This window comes from Gossypium hirsutum, chromosome A02 (assembly GCF_007990345.1).
Source record: "Gossypium hirsutum isolate 1008001.06 chromosome A02, Gossypium_hirsutum_v2.1, whole genome shotgun sequence".
In the NCBI taxonomy this organism is placed as follows: domain Eukaryota; kingdom Viridiplantae; phylum Streptophyta; class Magnoliopsida; order Malvales; family Malvaceae; genus Gossypium; species Gossypium hirsutum.
This window is the reverse complement of record NC_053425.1, coordinates 101,090,081-101,115,688: the sequence shown is the minus strand read 5'-3', so window position 1 is coordinate 101,115,688 and position 25,608 is coordinate 101,090,081. Positions and strand designations below refer to the sequence as shown.

At 37.2% G+C, this 25,608-nt stretch overlaps 1 non-coding gene across 1 annotated transcript; it reads right to left on the bottom strand.

Moving 5' to 3' along the window:
* Positions 1 to 6,188: 6,188 nt before the first annotated feature.
* Positions 6,189 to 6,295, bottom strand: LOC121216719 (small nucleolar RNA R71). The gene has a single exon (XR_005912896.1). It is a non-coding gene; the product is annotated as a small nucleolar RNA R71 (small nucleolar RNA).
* Positions 6,296 to 25,608: the final 19,313 nt, after the last annotated feature.

Below are 25,608 nucleotides of genomic sequence, written 5' to 3'. Positions count from 1 at the left end.
CTGAAGATCTTTAATATTATTGTCATCACCTTGACTATCATCACGAGCATCCATTCTGAGATTTAATCTTTTAACATCCTGAAGATGAAGTTGTAAGGATGGAAGTTTAATGTGAAAAGTGAATTTGATTTGTGGGACGACTTCGAAAGATTTTGAAAAAATAGAGAATCGTCGTGCTAATAACGTGTTATAAAATAAAGAGAGATGGGGAGAATAAAGAACAAAGAAAATATGAAAGCAGCAGAGAATGTACTTTATTGATCGAAAGGGGTAATTACAATGCTTCATCAAAGTCTCTATTTATAGACATAAGAAGTATAATAGAAGTAGAGATCTAATTCTAATAACTATTAGAATTTAAAATATACCAAAACTTTATATTGATCATGATGGATATCCACTTAATAAATATTCATAACAAATCTCTATTTATATACTCAATTTTTTATTCAAGTTATAACTTTATTTTACTATTTTAATAAATATAAAAATAAAAAATACTTATAAAAAATTCAGATTTTTTAAAATAATATTTCAACCTTAATTATTAGTTATTTTGACTTATTAATAATGAGTATGCTTAAACTTTTTTTTTCAAACTATAATTCTATTTTAGAGTCAATAAAATTGATATTATTTTTAAATAGAGTCATAACTAATAATTCTAAATTAAATTATAAATATTTTTAAATGTGTATTTGGTAATATGATAAAAAATAAAAAAAAAGTTTAAAATTTTCTGTACCATGGATTGCAATGGGATGATTTGTAAATATTAGGGTCTATTCATATCGGTGGATGTAACATTTTAGGTATGGATAATGTGTTCCGTATACCATATTATATTTATGGGTAAATTACACTCAAGGTCATTAAACTATTAGTAAATTTAAGTTTTGGTTATTAACTTTGAAAAAGTTACAAAATGATCGTTGAATTATTTAAAACTTTTCATTTAAGTCACTAAGTTGTTAAAATCATCATTGTATAGCCTTCTCTATTCACACCACCTTCATCAATCGAAGCTCTCATTCTCCTTCTCTTTTACAATTCAATTTCTTCATGAAATAGTTTTTAATATCACATATTTACAAACCAAAATCCAAACAACTTTCTTATTCAATCTCTAACATTGACCGTCAAATCAATTTGGATCTAAAGTTCTTCTACTTATCGATGGGTATTGATCTACCATCCCGATCATCGAATTGTAGCTTGAAGCTCTCTAACCAAGCTTTTATATATATATATATAATAACTCAGTGACTTAAATAAAAACTTTCAAATAATTTAATAACTTAAATGAAAGCTTTCGTTTCAATTACCATTTTGTAATTTTTTGAAGTTGAGCAACTAAACATAAACTTATTAATAGTTTAGTGACAAAGGATATAATTATCCCTATATTTATTAATACTTTTATCTATATGTTTATTTCTAATTTCTTAATAAAATATTCATTAATATACATGCTAATATATATTGCAATTACATATTTTAAAATTATTAAATAAATACATAATAAACTACACGAATAATCACCCAACTATGAGAATGTTTTGGTATTTATACTATTAATAAACTCCTTAATTAAGTTGGTGTCACAAGTTAACTAAGCACCACCTGTGGCACCAAGTTGGTTAGGAAAATTATAAAAATAAAATTCCGTATTTAAAATAAGTTACATTATTTAAGGGTACTTTAGTTTTATTAATAAAAATTATGCTTATTGTGAGATTTGAATCCAAACCAATTGCATTGGTACAATGTTAAATTTACCACTCAACCAATTTTTTATTATTTCTTTATATGTTTTAATCTTATTATGGATAATTTATTACCTCCATCAATTGTATATATTATTTTTTAAATACGTGGTTTCCACATGCATACACGCGTGATATAATTTCTTATTAATAATGTTGTTGTTTGAGTTATTGTCACAAATTAACTCGATACCAACTCAGGATTGATGACGTAACAATGATAAACAATTGTATTCATTTAGTATTATTAATTTGATGTGTTTTTATGTTTAAATTTCATTTTACTCTCAACTTAATCTATTTTTTTAATTTTAATATCACTCATATTTCATATGTTACTATTAATTAGTTCCAAGCCATACTTTTTATCATTTATTGTATATTATTTTTAAAAACGTCTTTATATTCTAAATATGTGATTTTCTCACATATACACGTGTGATAAAATTTTTAATTTTCATTAATTAATTTGATATGATAGATTTGTTACACCAAAATCAATAATTTTTTTTTTGTAAGTTACAACTAACTAATTATACCAAGAGTTCCCATCCAAAGCAAGCATTAAATCAAATAACTCAATATAATTTTCACAAGATGGGGTCATTGACAATAAAATATTTTAAATAATAAGTTATCTTATGTCATAGTATATTAAAAGCGATACTCAAATTTGTTGAAAATAGCATACGGGTTTGGATAGTAATATTCATATTTAATGTAAATATTGAATAAATTAAAATTTTAAAATAGTCTAAAACAGGAATATTGCAAAAGTAAGTAGATATCCAACCCCCGCATACCTCATTATAGCAAGTGAAATTGAAATTCATGTCAATCTTTTATCCTTTGCATTCTATTAGATGTCAAAACAGTGTTGCAGAAACCATTATTTTGCTTTTACAACAAAACTATGTAGGCACTTTGGTGACATCAACCAAGCCGGTAAAAGAATGGAGCTTAAGACCAGAGATTGAAACTCCTAGTGGCCTCAAGGCAGCATCAGTTTCAACGAGCATATACAGCGGAAGATTAGAATCATTTTGCCTAAACTTTACACAAGCCCCATTGAGACCATCTTTTGCCCAGACCCTAACTAGGGCTTATGTTGCGAAATGACCATACATGTGAACTGCGAGCTCACCAAAAAAATCTGAGCTCACCTACGAGCTCTTCACTCAGCAAGTTGCCAACTTGCCAACTTGCACTGAAACAATAATAACTTTTTTATTAGACATTATGGCAACTGATAGCCAATAGAAAAGAAAGTTATATAAATCTAGTCACTAGATTAAGCCAAGTTGTACTTATTTTATTATTATTTTTAGCTTATTTAAGCTTTCTTATTATTGTAAATATTGCAATCAGTTTTAATGAAATAATAGCTAACAACTGATTCTTCTTCAAAAATTTTTATTCTTTTTGCTTCTATTTCAATCTTTCCTTCATCAAATATTTGACAATTGGTATCAAGAGCCACTTATCTTTGAGGGCCTATTTTCATGAAAATGTCTTCAGCAAACTTTACACCACCCCCTGTTCTTTATAGAAGAAAACTACCACATTTGGGTAGTAAAAATGAAAACTTATCTTTAAGCCTTTGATCTTTGGGAGGTTCTAAATGCTGAGATAGAACCACCAGTGTTGAGGCCAAATCCCACACTCGCTCAAATGAAACAACCAGTGAAGAATGTGCCAAAAAAACACAAGGCAATGTCTTGCCTACAAAATGGTGTTTCAGATGTGATCTTTATAAGAATCATAGCCTGTGAAACGTGAAAATCCAAAACAAGTTGGGATAAGCTCAAGGAGGAGTTCTGGGGATCACAGAAGACAAGGCAATAGCAGATGATCAATCTCAGACGAAATTTCAAAAACCTCAAAATGAAGGAAGCTGAGAATGTGAAGCAATATTCAGATTGGATCATTGAAGTGGTGAACCAGATAAGACTGCTAAGTGACCAGTTTGCGTATAGTCGAGTAGTTAAGAAGGTGATTACCATACTTCTTGAGAGATACAAATCAAAGATATCCTCACTGGGAGATTTAATGGATCTATCAACCATCTCACTTATATAGCTAATCAATATTTTGTATGCTCTAGAACAAAGAGGGGCAAGTAGAGAAGAATGACATGTTGAAGGAGCTTTTCAAGCTATAAATAGAGATGTTGCTAGCTTTTCAAGTTAAAAAGAAAAAAAAACTAGTCAGATAAGAAGAACTCAAAGAAAGGTGGAAAGAAAAAATATCCACCGTGCTCATACTACAAAAGGTTGGGGCATCCTAAGAAGTTCTACTGTTTCAGGCCTAATGCTCAATGCAAAAATTGCAAACAGGTTAGCCATGTAAAGAAAGTATGCAAAAAATAAAGGGCATACTCAACAACAAAATTGATAAACCATAATATATACATATTTTTTACCTCATGTTTAACATATTTATGGATGATTTTTCCTTAGTTTCATTGAATTCGATGCTCCTAATCCTTTAAATTTATGTTTTATACTTAGGTGAGCATAGAAAGGCGAAAAGAGCAAGAAACGGGCCAAAAACGAACAAAATAGGCCTAATTCAGTGTTTCACACGGCCTAGGCACTTCCACATGGGTAAACCACACCCAAACAGACCACACACCCGTGGGTCATGGCCGTGTCAACTAAAAACTAACTCAGAATTACACACGGCCTGAGGACCTTCACACGGGCGTGCCATACGGCCGTGTCCCTGTCGAGTCCAAGTCTAATTCTACTCGGAAAAGGAAAATTTTGAGGGTTTTGAAGCATTCAAAGGTCTATATAAACACCCTAGAAGAGGATCAAAGGGACACGCAGAGTAGAAGGCAGAAAATACTCAAGGATAGCCATTAGAATAAGCTCGGAAGCAGGATCTACTTCAAGACTGAAGATCTTCATTCAATTTCCTGAGAAGTTCTTTGGTTTCTTTATGTTTTGTTGTTTTCCCAATTTGAGATGTTTTCCATTATTATGAACTAAACTCCCTAAATACCTAAGGGAGATGAAACCTAAGACGAATCTTATTACTATTTGAATTATATGATAAATACTTGTTCTTATTCTTAATTGTGAGTTTTAATTATTGCTTTAATATTCCAGGATATTAATTCAGGTTTTTGATATGCTTATTCAGTGGAGCAAAAGTCCCTGTTTAAGAGTAGATCATACATAATTAAGTGAAGTTGCATGCAATCCTAGAGATAGGACGACATAAATCTGCCGGATTAGAGTCAAATCTAATAAGGGAATCCATAAATCGAGTTAATGCGACAATAGGGGCTTTAATTAGAAAGAGATTTCGATTAATCAACCTAGAGTCAGTTGTTTTTAGTCTCGAAAGAGATATTAACATAAATCAGGGATTTTTATGGATTAAGTCAAGTGTATTTCAAAAGTAATAAGTGAAGTCTAGGTGGATTCTTCATTGGGTATTGTCTTCTCCATCGGTTTTCCAAAAGAATATTTTCAAACTTTTATCTCTGTCGTAATCTTAGCCAATTAGATAATTAGTTTTAGTTTAAAAACATCCTTTAATTCTTAGGTTAGATAATAAAAAGATAGTAATTACTAATACTTTTAGTCCTTGAGGATATGATATTTCCGGTCTCACCATAACTATACTACTGTTCAATAGGTGCGCTTGCCTTAGTCGAATTTTTAGTTAGTTTTACGACCATCAAATTTTTTGCGCCATTGCCGGGGACTAAGATATTAGGAACGCTTAATTTTTATTACTTTAGCCATTTTTTTATTGCAATTTAATTTTGTTTTTTGTTTTAAATTACAAAATTTTCTTTTATTTACTCCTGGCAGGTTTTTATAGTTTATTACTAGAAGAAATCCGTCAGGACCTTTGTTTTTTGATTGTGAGATCGAGAGCACAGCTCGCAGAAATCGAAGAGAAATAAGGCCAAACCTACAATACATAGAGGAAGAGCGAGAGGGCGATATTCATACTACAACCGAGGAGATGGCTGATAATCAGAATAATCCACTACCTCCTGTGGTTGCTGCAAATCCAGTAAATCAAAATCTTGCTCCTCGTACTATGTATGATTATTCTAAACCTACTCTCATAGGAACTGAATCGAGTATAGTTAGACCTGCTGTTTTTGCAAATAATTTTGAACTGAAACCTAACACGATTCAAATGATACAATAGTTTGCTCAGTTTGATGGTTTGCAGGACGAGGATCCAAACACTCATTTAGCAAATTTTCTGGAATTCTACGACGCCTTTAAGATTAATGGTGTTTCTGACAATGCCATTTGCCTTCGGTTGTTTCCCTTTTCATTAAGGAATAAGGCTAAACAGTGGTTGAACTTGTTACCATGAGGGTCAATCACCATTTGGGAACAAATGACTGAAAAATTTTTACTTAAATATTTTTCGCCGGCTAAAATGGCTAAATTGAGGAATGATATCTCTTCTTTTGTGCAGATGGATCTAGAAACTCTTTATGATGCATCGGAGAGATACAAGGACTTATTGAGAAGGTGCCCTCACCATGGGTTACCTCTATGGCTACAGGTTCAGACTTTTTACAACGGTGTGAATCCCTCAACAAGGCAACTAATCGATGCAGCCGCCAGTGGAACTTTAAACAATAAAACACCTGAAGAGGCTGACGAATTTATTGAAGAGATGTTGCTGAATAACTATCAGTGGCAAGTCATGAGAACGAAGCCAACAAAAGCAGTTGGTGTTTTCAACCTCGACGCTGTCACTATGCTATCTAACCAGGTAGAACTTTAAAATAAAAATCTTGATGGTTTTTCTGGTTCTACTCAAGTACATCCAGTGATGAGGTGTGACTCAAATCGAGGAGGAGTGCACAACACAGACTATCCATTCTTCGACCTTAGCACCAAGGATGAACAAGTCCACTATATGGGTAATAATTCTAGATCTCAAAATAATATGTATAGTAACACGTATAATGCAGGTTGGAGGAATCATCCCAATTTCTCGTGGGGTGGTCAAGGAAATCAAAGACCACAACATCCTCTAGGTTTTCAACAACCACTTTACCAACAAAAGAAGAAACCGAACCTTGAAGAGATGTTCACAAAATTCAAGTCGATGTCAGAAACTCATTTTCAGAATACTGAAACAGCGCTTAAGAATCAGCAAGTGTCAATTCAAGGGCTCGAAACTCAAATAGGACAACTTGCTAAGTTACTTTCTGAACGACTACAAGGTAACATGCCCAGTAACACAGAAACTAACCCAAGGGAGCAACTCCATGCCATCACTGTGTGCGATGAAGAAGGGTTACTTGAATCTAAATTTGAAACGAGGCACGAGACTGTGGTAAGTAATGGTAAGGATGAGATGAATCATGGTACACAGGATCCGGTAAGTAAAGAGTATAAACCTCGTGTGCCATACCCTAAGGCGACAAGGAAAGGCATACGGACGAACAATTCGGTAAATTCCTTATATTATTTAAAAAATTACATATTAACTTACCATTTATTGAAGCTCTTTTGCAGATGCCAAACGTAGTGAAATTTTTAAAGGAGCTATTGGCTAATAAACGAAAGTTAGATGATACGTCGCATGTGGAATTAAACGCAGTTTGCTCAGCCATTCTACAAAATAAGCTACCCAACAAGTTGAAAGATCCAGGGAGTTTTACGATTCCTTGCTTAATTGGTAGTTTAAATATTAACAATGCGTTGGTTGATCTAGGGGCGAGCATTAATGTTATGCCCTATAAAATGTTTAAACAACTAGGTCTTGGGAAATCAAAACAAACTAGGATGAGCATTCAACTAGCGGTTAAAACAATTAGGTTTTTGATTGGAGGTTTCGTGATAGGTTTTAAATATTTATAATTACTCGTTCTTGAACTAACTATTATCGCGATGTAGGCAAGTGTACCTATCGAACAGTAGTATAGTTTTAGCAAGACCGGATTGTCAAACCCAAAGGAACTAAAAGTACTAGTAATGACTGTCTTTTTATTATCTAGCCTAAGAATAATGGGGTTTTGTTTTAATTAACTAATTATCTAAACTAAGAACGTACAGAGAAAAGAATTGGGGAATTGCTTTTGGGAAAATCGATTGAATGAAGACAACACCTAAGGAAAAATCCACCTAGACTTTACTTGTTATTCTGGCTCCGAATTAAACGATTTATTCATTCAACTTGTTCCGTAGAGATCCCTAAGTTATGTTATTATCCCTATTCAAGACTAATAACGTCTAATTCCTAGATTGAATAACTGAGACTTTTCTCTAATTAACACTCTAGGGTTGCATTAACTCGATCTATTGATCCCCTTATTAGGTTTCACCCTAATCCGGCAAAATCTTGTCACCCTATTTCTAAGCGCGCAATCAACTCTGTTTAATTATGAGAAATGTACTCTTAGACATGGTCTATTCCTCCTCTAAATAAGAGCTTATCTTGAATCAGTATCCTGGGATATCAAAACAAGAATTAAGAACACATAATTAAGAACAAGTTAAATATTTATCATACGATTCAGAAAATAATAACAATATTCATCTTAGGTTTCATTCCCCTTAAGTATTTAGGGGATTTAGTTCATAACTAAATAAGAAAACATCTCAGAAGAATAAAGAATACAAAACATAAAGAAAACCCAAAACTCCTGAAGGGAAATTGAGGAGAGATTTTCAGTCTTGATGATGAATCTGGCTTCTGAGATGGATCAATCGGCTTCCTTAGAGTAATTCCTTACCCATATTCTCCGTCTCCCTTTTTCTCCTCTTCTAGGGCATATTTATAGGCTTTGGAATGCCTAGAAGCCCTCAAAAGTGGCCTTTTCCGAATTGGATTTAACTTGGGCTTGGCAGGGACACGCCCGTGTGACACGCCCGTGTGCTATTACTTCAGGTCGTGTTCGAGCCTGTTAGAATGGCACGGACGTGTGCTATACCTGTGTGAGTTGTGCTCCAATTCTGCTAGATTGACACGGCCGTGTGGTCTACCCATGTGAGGAGATCCAGGCCGTGTTGATTTTGTTGTTCTAGACATGGAAGAGGATAGTGATGTGCTTTTGATTTTAGGACGACCCTTTTTAGCAACTGCTAGGAATATCATTGATGTTGGCACAGGAGAACTAATACTTCGTGTAGGAGATGACACGATTACTCTCCAAGCTCGTGATTCGACTAAATTATCTAGTACGCAAGATAGCTATACAAGTTCTGTTGATATGAATAACATTATGGCTCAAACTTCTTTTCAGGAAATCCCTAGGAAGAACATGATGGAGCCACATTCTAATCCATATGACAAACACAGAGCGACTCACGAAGAATGAAAGCTTCAGATCGATGAACTAGACGAATTGCGAACAAATGTCAAGGAGAAACCAAAAGTACACGATGAATCAAAGCGACGCCATGATGAGCGTAAGGATGAAACAAAGCAATTTAAGGTTAGGGATAAAGTAATGTTAGATGAAAAGGACCCCCGAATTGCTACTTCAAAGCTTAATACAAACGAAACGATTCCTTTCACAGTATTGAATGTTTTCTCATACGGTACAATCGAGGTAAATCATTCTCAATTCGGCACGTTTAAGGTAAATATTACTCGAATTAGACTTTATGTGGATAATATAATGGATAGTGAGAAAGAGGAGTCTCGACTCCGTGATCTGCCGTGATCATGCAAATGAGAGGTAAGTCGAGCTTAGACTCTAAATAAGCACTTCTTGGGAGGCAACCCGAGCACTAACGCCACTAACTAGTTTATTTTAGCTATTTTTCGCATTTTAATGCAGGAACAGTGTCCCACACGGCCTGGACACACGGGCGTGTCCTTGGCTGTATGGAAACAGGGCTAAAAATCCCCAAGTATCGAGCCACACGGCCTGCGATAGAGCCACACGAGCGTGTGACACAGCTGTGTGGACCACACAGCCTGGACACACGGGCATGTCCTAGGCCGTGTGAAACTTGAAGCTTACTTTTTCAAATTGTAAACAAGTCTGAGAGTTACATAGGTAAGGCACACGGCCGTGTGTTCTGACACACGGGCGAGTGAGATACCGCACGGGCATGGGAGAAGCGAACAATGTAGCACACGGCCATGCAATATGGTCGTATGGACCACACGGCCTGGACACATGGGCGTGTCCTGGGTCGTGTGATGAATGGTAATTAAACTCTCGCGACGTACACGGGCAATATCCTAGCTACACGGGCGTGCGACACGGCCGTGTGGCCCAATACGGGCCTCACACGACAGTCTCCCTTTTAAACCCCCAACCCTAACATTTTTTTTAAACTTCTTCTTCTCAAATTTCCCCCCCAAACCAGCCGCCGCTGCTTCTCCCTATTCTGGCCACCTGTCCCCATCGTTCCACCATCGCCCTACTCCTCCTTCCCCCACCCTTTCTTTCCCTTTTATTTCCTATTCTTCCTCTACCCTAACCCCCCACTCCCTCCCCTTCCACCTTCGCGCCGCACCGGACACCAAACAGCCCACGCCCGTGCCTCTGCCCTGCTCACCACCGTTGGCTCGAACCAGTTCCGATCGCGCCCCTCCGACAACCACAAACCACCATTGAACCCTTTTTTTATTCTACCACTTACATTTATTTATGTTATTGTTATTATTTTTATTATTATTATGATTATTATTAGTATTTTCCTCCATTTTCTTTTAGGTTTAGTTATAATTATTAATAAGTTTATCGACCACTGAGATTGTGAATTTTTCTGGGTATTGAACATTAATTCTATTTACATTGATGATATCTTGATTATTCTTGGTTATTATATTTGATTTTTCTTTCTTTTAATTTTTTCTTATTATCCTTCTAACTATTCTAGTCTAGTTACTTCACTATTAGGTGCATTTGGCTGGTCCATAGTAGTTTAGTAGGCTACTCCTTTTTGATATTTTTACTAATCCATTTCGTATATTGTCAGTTTCTGCATATTGGGTACTAATGCATATAGGAATAAATTATTACATCTTAGCCATTTTCTTCACACTAGAGTCGTTCAAAGGCATATCTTCATCTTCTTCACATGTTCTTCATAAGAATCCTCAATGTGTGTTGATTGGTGATATTATTATTCCTGCTTTTACTGATGTTTGAATATTTTACTTTTGTAGGTACATCATGACAAACACACAAGGCAAGAAGACTGCCGTCTCTGCTTTGAAAAAGAGAGAGGGTCCTGGTGCAACCTCCTTGAGCGCCTCGACCGAAGCTCGTCACCCTCTACTTCGATTCTTGTTAGGCCCACAGGACGATTTGTTTCAGCTTTTTCACGTGCGACCGCTAGGAGTGGGCCGCTGCATAGATTGGACCGCATTGGAACAGGTCAGACTAGCTGATAAGGTTCGTGCTTTCATTACCACTGCCCCATGGGATCGGTTCTTTTCGATTATAGAACCCACATATTTAGAGCTTACCTTAGAGTTTTGCACTACTTTCCATCTACAGCATGTCATGAATACCCATGACGAGGTCGGTACTATCACTCTCTGACTTGGTGGCTTAGTGCGGCTATGAGCGTCCCTGAGTTTGGCACAGCTTTGGGCATATACACTGATGAGTTTATAGGTGTCGATAACTTTCTTCGCCTCCACCGTCACATCCATCACTCACCTTCGTGCTATTGGACCGATCTCACAGCTAGTCAGATCCGTTAAGACGTGAGTCGCTCGAAGGTGAAATCTCTTTCTCCGGCTCTACGATACATCCACGCCTTATTACCCCACACGTTGATTGGCAGGAGAGAGAGCACAGGAGTTGTCAGCACTACTGACACATACTATCTTTGGAGCATGGCAACCGACCACATATTCGACTTAGCTTATTTCATTGCTCTTGCCTATTGCGATCAGGTAGATCGCCGCAGGAAGGGCCCTATTTGTCTAGGCCCTTACATGACTCGCCTCGCTCGACACTTCGGCCTCCTCGACACTCTAGAGATGTCATCGACACTCACACTAGTAGTCCAAATGTCTCCTCAGGGAATTTCTAGTATGATCCATATGAGGATGATAGAGCGACACCGTGGACTCGACCCTCCTCAGTACAGACTCGATCAGTCTGATGACCAGGATGAGCCAGAGGATATTACTGATGATGTCCCCCCTCTCACGAGGTCCCACACCCACCTCCACCACCATCACAAAGCCACCGCCCTATTACTACCAATTTGACATATATATCCGAGCGACTCACTCGCTTTAAGCAGTAGTGTTTTGAGCGGTTCGACAGCTCGATGCCACTCTTCGACAGATTTGCCACCACCTCCAGATCTCTCCTTCGGCACCGTCGACCCACGAGGCATCCAATGATGAGGACTTTTGAGTCTATTTATTATTATTATTATTATTATTATTATTAATTTCAATCTTATTTTCCTTTTATTTATTTTTGAAGACTTATGTTTTGAACTATGTTTATCTAATAAGGGAATCCATAGATCAAGTTAATCCGACAATAGGGTTTTTAATTAGAAAAAAGATTTCAATTAATCAACCTAGAGTCAGTTGTTTTTAGTCTCGAAAGAGATATTAATATAAATCAGGGATTTCTACGGATTAAGTCAAGTGAATAAATCGTCTAATTCAGAAGTAATAAGTGAAGTCTAGGTGGATTCTTCCTTGGGTATTGTCTTCTCCATCAGTTTTCCAAAAGAATGTTTTCAAAATTTTATCTCTGTCGTAATCTTAGTCAATTAGATAATTAGTTTTAGTTTAAAAACATCCTTTAATTCTTAGGTTAGATAATAAAAAGATAGTAATTACTAGTACTTTTAGTCCTCGAGGATACAATATTTCCAATCTCACCATAACTATACTACTATTCGATAGGTGTGCTTGCCTTAGTCAAATTTTTAGTTAGTTTTACGACCATTAAAAATGTTGAGGCATAGATAGCAAAAGCAGAAGAATTGATGTTCACAGTTTCTTACAAAGCCCAACTCGCCACACCTTGTGAACTCTCCAACAGAGTAAGAAAGAATTGGCTAGTAGATAGTGGTTGTATGAGTCATATGACAGTAGATGCGAGCATCTTCAAGAATGTTGACAAAAGGTTTCATTCCAAGGTGCAAGTTGGGAATGGCCAATATATTGAAGAAGATAGAAAGGAACATGTTTGGATCAAAATTGTAACACCCCGAATTTGGGCCTAGAAGTATTGGGCCTTGAGTGCGGGTCCGTAAGGAGGTTGTATATAGGTATCTAATTATGCAATGAAATGACACAATTAAATGTCTACTTTGGTGGTTAATGGCCCTGAGAAGTGTTAGAGAAATCTTGGGTTCAAACTTGGGCTTTAGCAAAATTTTGGTATTAAGTGAAAAAAAAACTTGGATGCTTGGATGAGGGTTTTTAAATTATTGTGTTAAATAAATGACACAAGGAAGCTTGTAGTCTAGTGGTTGTGGCGTCATTAAGGTTGTATGGGAGCCTGGGTTCAAGCCTTGGCTCTTGCAATTTATTTTGGTTTTTTTTAAGGGAACCTGGACTTTGGCCTTTAGACCTTATAATTAATTGGGGATAAAATATGACACAAAAAGCCTTGCGGCTTAGTGGCAAGTAGCGTGTGGAGCATCTGAGGGGAGGCTTGGGTTTGAATCCCATGGCAAGCAAGGAGCATTTATTTTGCTAACAGGGGGCAGCAAGAGTTGGTGTTGAATTTAAACTCTGATGTTGGAGGGATCCCACATCAGGAAGTTAACATAAGAGTGGTTGCGAAGCTGGCTTTACATAGAAGGAACCATGAAGAGAGTAAAGGTACCTTTCTTGGTTGATCTCTTTCGCTGTATGGCGTGCTCGTTTAGGTTGGGCGTCGGCTAAGAGTGCCCGGAGCGTGGATTAACTCCGGTCTCCTATCAGGTGTGTATTTCTCACTACTCTAGCTGTATGATGGCTACTTCGGGCCGAGATGGGCCGAAAGGGGCTATGTGGGCCCAATAGGCCTACGGGCCCAATTGGATAAGTTGTTTGATGGTGTAGTAAATATTGGACTAGGCTAGGTGAATCTTATATTCGTGGCTAGATTTGGGCTAAAAGGGCCACACGAGCATGTGGGCCCATTTGGGCCAAGAATTGGCTTTAGAGCCATTTGTATCGTTATCCATGTTTAGAATACTTAAGTTTACCAATTATTGAAATGCCCTCGACTTGTAAAATTACCAAAGTACCCTCGATTTATAGAATTATCATTTTACCCTCGATTTACAAAATTACCATTTGCCCTCAGTTACAAAATTATCGTTTTACCCTCGATTGTGAAATTACTGAAATACCCCTGTAGGATAGAATTACCAAAATACCCCTAGTTTGTAAAATTACCGAAATACCCCTAGTTTGTAAAATTACCGAAATACCACTGGTTTATGAAATTACCGAAATACCCTCAATTTGTAAAATTACCAAAATACCCCTAATTTACAAAATTACAAAAATACCCATGACTTTCTAAAAATTATAGAAATACCATTGGTTTACAAAATTACTGAAATACCCTTGGTTTGTAGGATGAAATGACTAAAATACCCCTAATAGGTAAAAAGACCGTAAAGCCTCTGTAGGGTAAAGTGACCGTAATACCCTTGTATGGTAAAATGACGAATATGCCCTTATGTTCCGTATGACTGATGTGCTTAGGATTTACAAATATTGATATTGGATTAGTTAAGTTTGAGTGATAGGTGGTGGTTATCGTAGGTGATTGATTATGGAAACGTTTCAACTTCAACCCATAACAGGTGTGTACTAACCCTTGTAGTAGCTTAGATTAATATCTGCTGAGAAGCCGAAATGCTAAAATACTGGTATTTCGGGAACTTGTAATGTTGCGTGTGGGAATAGATGCGATAAATACGATAAGATCGGTGTTTGGATCGATGGAACGGGTAAGAACGCAATTTTGTGCACGATGGTAAGTTGGGCCTCAATGGGCTGGAATTGGGCCAAATGGGCTTTTGGGCCCATTTGGGTAAAATTGATAGAAAATGGAATTTGGAAAATTTGCATGTTAACACGGTTAGTATTATTGTAAAATTTGGGTTAAGCAGGCTTAGTGGGCTAAATCAGCATTCGTAGGGCCCATTAGGGGTTTTGGCCCCAAAAGCCCGAATTTGATAAGTGGGTTAAAGATCATTGTTTAAACACTCGGAAATATTGACAATTGTAATGAACATGGAAAACCCTGATTTTTGGTAAAATTATGAAAATACCCTTATAATATGAAAAATGACTGTTTTGCCTTGTAGGCAAGTGACTGACTTGGACTGTGTGGTTGATGGATTTGATTGTGAATATATGTTGGTGATATGAATGACTTGATTGTGATTGTTTGATTCAAATATGGGCATGACATTCTGCATACATGACATATTGCATGGGATATGGGTTATATTGATGGAGGAAGTGCTAAAAGGGCTTTGCCCCAGTTTACCGAAAAGGGCTTTGCCCCAGTTTATCAAAAAGGGCTTTGCCCCAGTTATTAAAAGAGGCTAGGCCTCCAGTTATATGATAAAGCAGCTATGCTGCCAGTGGAGAGTTTGGTTGGGTGGGTTGAGTTATTCCCCACATGAAGAGCTTGGTTGGTACGGGTGGAGAGTAGCGGATGGTGGGTCGAGTAGTCTCTCCAAATGGGCTTGCATACATTCATTGACATTACATGTGATATTGAAATGGGCTTGCATACATCCATTGACATTACATGTGATATTGAAATGGGCTTAAGGGCCATACCATTTACAGTAAAGGCTTCGACCCAGTGATATGATTTATGGAAAGGCTTCGGCCCAGTATATGTCAAGACTAAATAGGGTTTTGGCCCAGATTGTACTGATACTGTGTTATTTATTGTTTGTTTGTTATTGGTATTACACACTAATTTTTCATAAACTCACCCCGTTTCTAACTGTGCAGGTAATCCCTAAGCTTAGATGGTTTGGAGCTGTGAGGGACCGGAGATGGCCACACTACTGTTTCTGTTTCTTTTAATTGCAATAAGTAGCCGATTTATTTCTTTATAAGTTTTATCTTATTAATATTATTATTTGGTTTTGGGTTGTAATAAGGCCATTTTAATTATTTTTCTAGGATTATTTTATCTTATACCCTATATTTTTCTGATAACAATATGAGTTAGACCTAGGACGCGTTTCCAAAATGATAATTGTTTTCAAAATAATGCAACAATACAATTAATCGATTTATCAAAAAATATCTACTTAAATGAATTCCAACCCGTTTTTCTCAAAACCTAACCTAGCACCAAAGTGTGGCAATGGTTGTGGGCATGTCTAGGATTGGATCCAATCAAGAGCTTGGTACTTAAGCAGCCTTCTAGGCTCACCTTCTCTGTTTCGGATACCTACATGGTGCACAGCTTCCATTCATTTTATTAACTTAGCAAAGACTATCTTTTAAAACACTAAGAAGGACGTTGAAAGAGGCATGGGTTTTCTTAAAAACTTCAATGTGACACGTCGGATCCGGCCATAACGTCTGGGCCGGGTTTGGGATGTTACAAAAACTCCATCAGGTACTAAACTTGTTACATATGTTCTTTTAGTTCTTAATGATGGTCGCTAAACTAACTAAAAATTCGACTAAGGCAAGCGCACCTATCAAACAGTAGTATAGTTAAAGTGAGACAGGAAATATCATATCCACAAGGACTAAAAGTACTAGTAATTACTATATTTTTATTATCTAGCCTAAGAATTAAAGGGATGTTTTTAAACTAAGATTAGCTATTAAATTAAATATGAACATGATTGAGATTAAAGTTGGAAAATACTTTTGGAAAACCGATGGAGAAGACGATACCAAAAGAAGAATCCACCTAGACTTCACTTATTACTTCTGAATTAGAAGATTTCTTCTCTTGACTTAATTCGTAGAAATCCCTAGCATATGTTAATATCTCTCTCGAGACTAAAAACAACTGACTTTGGGTTGATTAATTGAAATTTCTTTCTAATTAAGACCCCTATTGTCCCATTAACTCGATCTATGGATTCCCTTATTAGATTTCACTCTAATCCGACAGATTTATGTCGTCCTATCTCTAGGATTGCATGCAACTTCGCTTAATTATGGAAGATCTACTCTTAAACAGGGACATTTTCTCCACTAAATAAGCATATCAAAACCTGAATTAATATCCTGGAATATTAAAGCAAGGATTAACACTCATAATTAAGAATAAGAACAAGTATTTATCATATAATTCAAAAGATAATAAGATTTGTCTTAGGTTTCATCTTCCCTAGGTATCTAGGAAAATTAGTTCATAAAAATGGGTGAAAACATCTCAAAATTATGTAAACAACAAAACATAAAGAAACCCAAAAACTTTAGTAGAAATTGGATGGAGATCTTCAGTCTTGAAGTAAAGCCTGCTTCCGAGCTGCTTCCGATGGTTGTCTTCGAGTGTTTTCTGTCTTCGAGTCTTTAAGTGATTTCTGCCTTCTACTCTCTATGTCCTCCTTGATCCTCTTCTAGGATGATCCTCTTCTAGGATGTTTATATAGACTTTGGAATGCCCAAAATAGCTCAAAATTAGCCTTTTCTGAATAGAATTAGACTTGGGCTCGATAGGGACACGTCCGTGTGCCACGCCCGTGTGAAGGTGCTCAGGCCGTGTGCAATTCTGACGTGATTTAATGTCGACACAGCCATGACACACGAGCATGTATCCAGCCTGTTTGTCACACACGGGCTTGTGGATGACCCGTGTGGAAGTGTCTTGGCCGTGTGCAGCACTGAAATAAACCTATTTTGTTTGTTTTTGGCCTTTTTCTTGTACTTTTCGCTTTCCTATGCTCATCTAGATATAAAACATTAAATTAAAAGATTAGGAGCACCAAATTCACTAAATCTTATGATAAATCATCCAAAAATATGCCAAGCGTGGGATTAAAATATGATAATTCCAAATCAACGAGAGTTGACATCCTCACTAAAGATTCACTCAAATCACTCAAAGTGTGTAAGGTTCAACAATTAAGCACTCAATAGTCAAACATGAAAAGTTATTACCATAGGCTTGCATGAAAATCAAATCTCTACCACTATAAATGAGATGATACACAAATCAAAAGGTCTTTAACAGGGTTGTAATGGGGCTTGGGTTAAAGGTGTGGATAAAGGCTGAAAAAGAGGGTTAGAATCGAGATTAATTTAATAAATTACCAAACTTAGAAAAATAAATCTAATTACTGAATTACAAACAAGTGCCAGAATTAAAACTATCCAAAATTAATGAAGTAAGCTTTTTCTCAATATAATAACTTTAACTTATCCAAGCTCTTTATAACAATATGTAATTATATGAATATAAATATACGGTTTTTTTTAAGAATAAAAACAGTCAAGTACAATAATGGAAAGTACATAATAAGGAATAATTCAGCAACTGCAATGAATGAACATAGTTAGGTAACTAATCAAATTAAATCTCGATAAAAAGTGAGTCAAATAAAAAGGAAGAAATTCTTAACGAATCAAAAAGGGTTAAGTTTTGGGTTATCATTAAAGGGAAATCAAGAAATGATGTTTAAGGCTTAAAGAGGTTCACTAAATGTCAATTATATGGGTGGGCTTTTTATGGAGTAAACAGGTTAAAACCTAAGTGCCTTTATCATCTTAATATATCAAATCAAAGGTATGGCCTCGACATGTATAATCGATGCAAGTTCTAGAATAAAAAATTAGTATTGACTCACTCATAACCATCAATAAAAGTGAGCAAGAAATATATATGCTTTAAAAGGCTCAAAATCTCGCGAAAATTATGGGTATTTGATGTTAATCCTGTAAATTCAAAACTTTAAGATAATACCTCATTTCTGGGAAACAACCTAACAATTTTAATTCTCAAAAATTCAACTTATCATGCTTGATTCTCTATTGTCCTAAAGTTTAAATAATCAATGTACAATTACCTATGTTTTAATCCAAAACATATTAATAAAAATCATAAATCAATCAAAATTCATTCTAATAGTAATATGAGAAAATTATTTGAGAACAAGATATAATTCAGGGATTTTCTGATAATCATAAAAATATCCTCCCCGTACTTAAGATGTACATTGTCCTCAATGTACGAACAAATATAAATCATAATAGAAAAAAATATCATAAGATAATAAGATAATTGAAACTGCCCTGAATGGTGGATGAATTTCCCAGAATAGTGAAAAGCGGAATTGTAAAGAAATATAGGGGTAGTGCATAATTCTGAGCAACTAATAAGAAAATAAACACACTGCTGAAGAAGATTAAAGGGTTACTCGTTAAGAAACAACCATAATAATTAATATAAAGTTCAAAATAGGAAAACAAAATAGACATAACAAGAAGAATAAAAATAAAAATAAAAATAAAAATAAGAAGAAAAGATAGAAATAAACATTAACATAAACATAAACATAGAAATAATCAGACTCAATGGTCCTCATCATCAAACTAATCAGTGTCATGAGTCGGTGGTGCTGGAGGAGTGATGTGAAGGTATTGGCAGATCTACTGTAAAGTCGCATCAATACTGTCGAACCTTTGAGTACAGTACTGACGAAAACTAGTAAACTCCTCGAAAGATACTCCTAGGGAACTAGCAGTAGAGGGAGCATGTCGATGACTCAATGGTGGAGGCTGTGGTGGGTCCTCGTGATAGGGAGGCACATCATCAGTGAAGTCCTCTGGGTCATGCTGAATGTTAGACTGGACTAGTCTGTACTGAGGGGGTCCACTCCACGTCGCCGCTCAATCATTCTCATATGGATCATGCTCGAGATGCCTTGGGGGATATCTGACCTACTAAGGTAAGGGTCGAGAATTGCTCCTGTGTGTCGAGTAAACCGAAATGTCAAGCGTGACGAGTCACGTAAGGGCTGAGAAAGATAGGGCCCTTCTTATGGCGTTCAGTCTGATTTCGGTAGGCAAGCGCAATAAAATATACAACATCAAATACAAGTCCGATAGTCATGCTCCACAGGAAATAAGCATCATAGGTACTAACCACTCCTGTGCTCTCTCTCCGACCCGTCAATGTATGAGCTAAAAGGGCGTGAATATACCGTAGGGCTGGAGAGAGGTGCATCGCCTTCAAGCGACTCGCATGATAGTTAGTCAGGCCACCTGTGAGCTCTACCCAACATCGAGAGGGCGAGTAATGAATATGTCGATGAAGGTGGAGAAAGTCCTCGATGCTCATGAACTCCTCTGTGTAAAGTCCCAAAGTAGCACCGAACTTTGGGACACTCATGTGTCGCACCAACCCACCAAGGTGAAAGGTGATGGTGCCTGGCTCGTCATGGACTGACATGACTTGCTGGACTAAAAATGGGACGTCGAACTCTAAGGTGAGCTTCGAATAGGTGGGCTCGACGATGGTGAAGAATCTATCCCATAGGACTGTGGTAATAATCGCGGGCACATCGTCAGTCAAATGTACCTGCTCTAACGCGGCCCAATCAACGCAGCAACCCACACCGAACGTCGTACTCGATGAAGCTAGTACAATTCCTCCTGGGGGCCCACAGAGAATCTGAGATAAGGATGCTGAACCTTGACAGAGGCGCTTGAGGAAGTCGCACCAGGACTGTAACACCCTAAACCCGGCCCAGACGTTATGGCCGGATTCGACGTGTCATATTGAAGTTTTTAAGAAAACCAATGCCTCTTTCAACGTCCTTCTTAGTGTTTTAAAAGATAGTCTTTGCTAAGTTAATAAAGTGAATAGAAGCTGTGCACCAGGTAGGTATCCGAAACAGAGGAGGTGAGCCATGAAGGCTGCTTAAGTACCAATGCTCTTGATTGGATCCAATCCTAGACATGCCCACAACCATTGCCACACTTTGGTGCTAGGTTAGTTTTGAAAAAACGAGTTGCAATTCATTTAAGTCAATATTTTTGATAAACCGATTAATTGTATCGTTGCATTTATTTTGAAAACAATTATCATTTTGGAAATGTGCCCTAGGTCTAACTCACATTATTATCAGAAAAATATATGGTATAAAATAAAATAATCCCAAAAAAATAATTAAAATGTCCTTATTACAACCCAAAACCAAATAATAATATTAATAAGATAAAACTTATAAAGAAATAAATCGGCTGCTTATTGCAATTTAAAGAACCAGAAACAGTAGTGTGGCCATCTCCGAGTCCCTCGCAGTTCCAAACCATCTAAGCTTAGGGATTACCTGCACAGTTAGAAACGGGGTGAGTTTATGAAAACTCAGTGTGTAATCCCAATAACAAACAAACAGTGAAAACACAGTGTCAGTACAATCTGGGCCAAAGCCCTATTTAGTCTTGGCATATACTGGGCCGAAGCCTTTTGTTTAACGGTTACTGGGCATAAGCCTTTTCATAAATCATATCACTGGGCCGAAGCCTTATCATAAATCATATCACTGGGCCGAAGCCTTTACTGTAAACGGTATGGCCCTTAGTCCCATTTCAATATCACATGTAATGTCAATGGATGTATGCAAGCCCATTTGGGGAGACTACTCGACCCACCATCCGCTACTCTCCACCCGTACCAACCAACACACCACTGGCAGCATAGCTGCTTTATCATATATCTAGAGGCCTAGCCTCTTTTAATAACTGGGGCAAAGCCTTTTTGATAAACTGGGGCAAAGCCCTTTTCGGTAAACAGGGGCAAAGCCCTTTTTGGTAAACTGGGGCATAGCCCTTTTAGCACTTCCTCCATTTATAAAACCCAACCCATGCAACATGTCATGTATGCAGAATGTCATGCCCATATTTGAATCAAACAATCACAGTCAAGTCATTCATATCACCAACATATATTCACAACCGAATCCGTCAACCACACAGTCCAAGTCAGTCACTTGCCCACAAGGGCAAAACAACCATTTTTCATATTATAAGGGTAATTTCATAATTTTACCAAATATCAGGGTTTTCCATGTTCATCAACAATTATCAATATTTTTGAGTGTTTAAAAAATGATCTTTAACCCACTTTATCAAACTCGGGCATTTGGGCCCAAAACCTCTAATGGGCCCTATAAATGCCGATTTAGCCCATTAAGCCCACATAATCCAAATTTTACAATAGTACTAACCGTGTTAACATGCAACTTTTCCAGATTCCATTTTTTATCAGTTTTACCCAAATGGGCTCGATGCCCATTAGGCCCGATTCCAGCCATTGAGGCCCAACTTACCATCGTGCACAAAATTGAGTTCTTACATGTTCCATCGATCCAAACACCAATCTTATTGTATTTATCGCATCTATACCCAAACGCAACATTACAAGTTCCCAAAATACCAGTATTTTAGCATTTCGGCTTCTCAGCAAATATTAATCTAAGCTATTACGAGGGTTAGTACACACCTGTTATGGGTTGAAGTTGAAACGTTTCCAAAATCAATCACCTACGATAACCACCACCTATCACTCAAACTTAACTAATCCAATATCAATATATGTAAATCCTAAGCACATCAGTCATGCGGAACATAAGGGCATATTCGTCATTTCAGCATACAGGGGTATTACGGTCACTTTACCCTACAAGGGCTTTACGGTCTTTTTACCTATTAGGGGTATTTTAGTCATTTCATCCTACCGGGGTGTTTTGGTAAATCTACAAACCAAAGGTATTTCAGTAATTTTGTAAACCAATAGTATTTCTATAATTTTTAGAAAGTCAAGGGTATTTCTGTAATTTTGTAAATCAGCGGTATTTTGGTAATTTTACAAATTGAGGGTATTTCTGTAATTTCACAAACCAATGGTATTTTGGTAATTTTACAAACTAGGGGTATTTTTGTAATTTTACAAACCAGAGGTATTTTAGCAATTTTACAGACCAGGGTATTTTGGTAATTTTACTGATCGAGGGTATTTTGGTAATTTTGTAAACCAAGGGTATTTTAGTAATTTTATAAATCGAGGGTAAAACAGTAATTCTGTAAATCAATGGTAAAATAGTAATTCTATAAATCGAGGGTAAAATGGTAATTGTGTAAATCGAGGGTAAAACAGTAATTATGTAAATCGGGGGTACTTTGGTAATTTTACAAGTCGAGGGTATTTCAATAATTGGTAAACTAAATCATTCTAAACATGGATAACAATACTAATGGCCCTAAAGCCCATCTCGGCCCAAATAGGCCCACACGCTCGTGTGGCCCTTTTAGCCCAAATCTAGCCACAAATATTAGATTCACCTAGCCTAGCCCAATATTTACTACACAATCAAACAACTTATCCAATTGGGCCCGTAGGCCCATTAGGCCCACATGACTCATTTCGGCCCATCGCGGCCCGAAGTAGCTATCCTACAGCTAGAGTAGTAAGAAATACACACCTGATAGGAGACTGGAGTTAATCCACGCTCCGAGCACTCTTAGCCGACGCTCAACCCAAACGAGCACGCCATACAGTGAAAGGGATCAGCCAAGAAAGGTACCTCTACTCTCCTCATGGTCATCCCCTCTTATGTTAGCTTCCCGATGTGGGATCCTTCCAACATCAGAGTTTAAATTCAACACCAACTCTTGCCGCCCCCTGTTAGCAAAATAAATGCTCCTAGCTTGCCATGGGATTCGAACCCATGCCTCCCCTCAGATGCTCCACATGCTACTTGCCACTAAGCCACAAGGCTTTTTGTGTCATATTTTATCCCTAATTAATTATAAGGTCTAAAGGCCAAAGTCCAGGTTCCCTTAAAAAAAACCAAAATAAATTGCAAGAGCCAAGGCTTGAACCCAGGCTCCCATACAACCTTAATGACGCCACAACCACTAGACTACAAGCTTCCTTGTGTCATTTATTTAACACAATAATTTAAAAGCCTTCATCCAAGCATCCAGGTTTTTTTTCCTCTTAATACCAAAATTTTTGCTAAAGCCCAAGTTTGAACCCAAGATTTCTCTAACACTTCTCAGGGCCATTAACCACCAAAGCGGACATTGAATTGTGTTATTTCATTGCACAATTAAATACCTATATACAACCTCCTTACGGACCCACACTCAAGGCCCAATACTTCTAGGCCCAAATTCGGGGTGTTACAAGGACTCTTCCGCTTTTTTGAAGCGAGGACGGCGACTTTAGACTTGCCACGTGTGTTCGTCATAATGCACCTGCACAAGTAAAAGAAAGTATCAATAAATAAAGTAGTACTCAAAATGAAAAGAATCAAGTAGGCCTAAAAGAACAAAATACTCTTAAACGATAAAAAAAAACATAAAAATCTAGAAAGTAAAATAACAAAAATACAACTGAATAAATTATTCTAAGCTAAAGATAACGAACAATAGAAGAAGAACAGTAGGAAAAGAATATGTAACCAATGAGCAAGGAGTTAAACAAAATTAATAATCAAAGTTAAATCAAAATAGTGAGATAAGCAATAGGAAAACTAAGCATGAAAATGAAGGTTAACATATTCGACAACTAATTATTAGGAATTGGAATAATTAATGGAGAACGAACTATCAAAAACTGAGAATCATATAATGAGTACGCTGAAAATGAAATGAAATAAAAAATAAGAATTAAAGAAAGAAAATAAAGAAATAAAGAATGAAAATGAAACAACAATAAAGAAAAGGTTAGGGAATAACAAGAAACCAACGGGAGGTAGTCGGAGGAGGGTGAGGTCTGCTCAGGATGGCATTGTGCGTAGGAGGAGAGGGGAGGTGCGGTCGTGGTTTGGCCATGTGGCAGTGGTATGGGGGTTCGAACGGGGCTGGTTTGTGGGGTGTGAGTGGGACAAGGTGGGGGAAGAGGATGAGAAGGAGAGAAGGGAAAAGAAAGGGGAATGGAGGAAGAAATGGTAAGGGAAGGGGTCGTAAGGGACGATATGGGGGGTAGGTGATGGTGGCCAGAGTAGGGAAAAGGGGAGCGACGGCTAGGGTTGATTTTGAGTGAAGAAGAAGATGAAAAAAAAACTAGGGGATAGGGCTTTTAAGGTGACATGATCGTGTAAAGGTTCGTTTTGGGCCACACGGCCGTGTCATACGCCCGTGTGTCTCGAATTCCAACCCGTGTTTGTCGAGGAAAATAATGGCCCACTCATCACATGGCCTCGGACATGTCCGTGTGACTAGGCCGTGTGTTTCACACGACCATATCGCACGACTGTATGCAATGTTGTTCACTTCTCCCACGCCCGTGTGGTCTTCCACACGCCCGTGTGTCCAAACACACGGCTATGGGCCTTGCCCATGTAACTTTCTAACTTGTTAAAATTCGAAAAATTAAGCTCCAAGTTTCACACTGTCGTGTCGCACGGCCGTGTGGATTTATCGCAGGTCGTGTGCATGTCAATTTTTTGGAAATTTCAACCTTGCTTCCACACGGCCAAGGATACGCTCGTGTGTCCAGGCCGTGTGGCTCACTGTACCTGCATAAAAAATACAAAAAAATAGATAAAATAAATGGGTTATTTGTGTTAGTGCTCAGGTTGCCTCCCGAGAAGTGCTTATTTAAAGTATAAGCTTGACTCACCTCATATTTGCACGGTCATGGTGGTTCGAGGAGTTGAAACTCCTCATTCTTGCTATCAATCTTATCAAAATAAGGTTTTAGACGAGTACCGTTTACCTTAAAAGTGCCAAATTTGGAATGAGTTTTCCCGACTGTACCGTATGGGAAAACGTTGAGTACTGCAAAAGGGATTGCTCCATTAGGTTCAGAAGTGGCAACAAGAGGGTCTGCTTCATCTAACAGTACTTTGTCTCCAACCCTAAGTTGATTCAATTCTCCTTTAAGTTTGTCATGGCACTGCCTTGATTCATTGTGTATTCTCAGTTTCTCCTTAACCTGTGTTCACCATTCATCTAG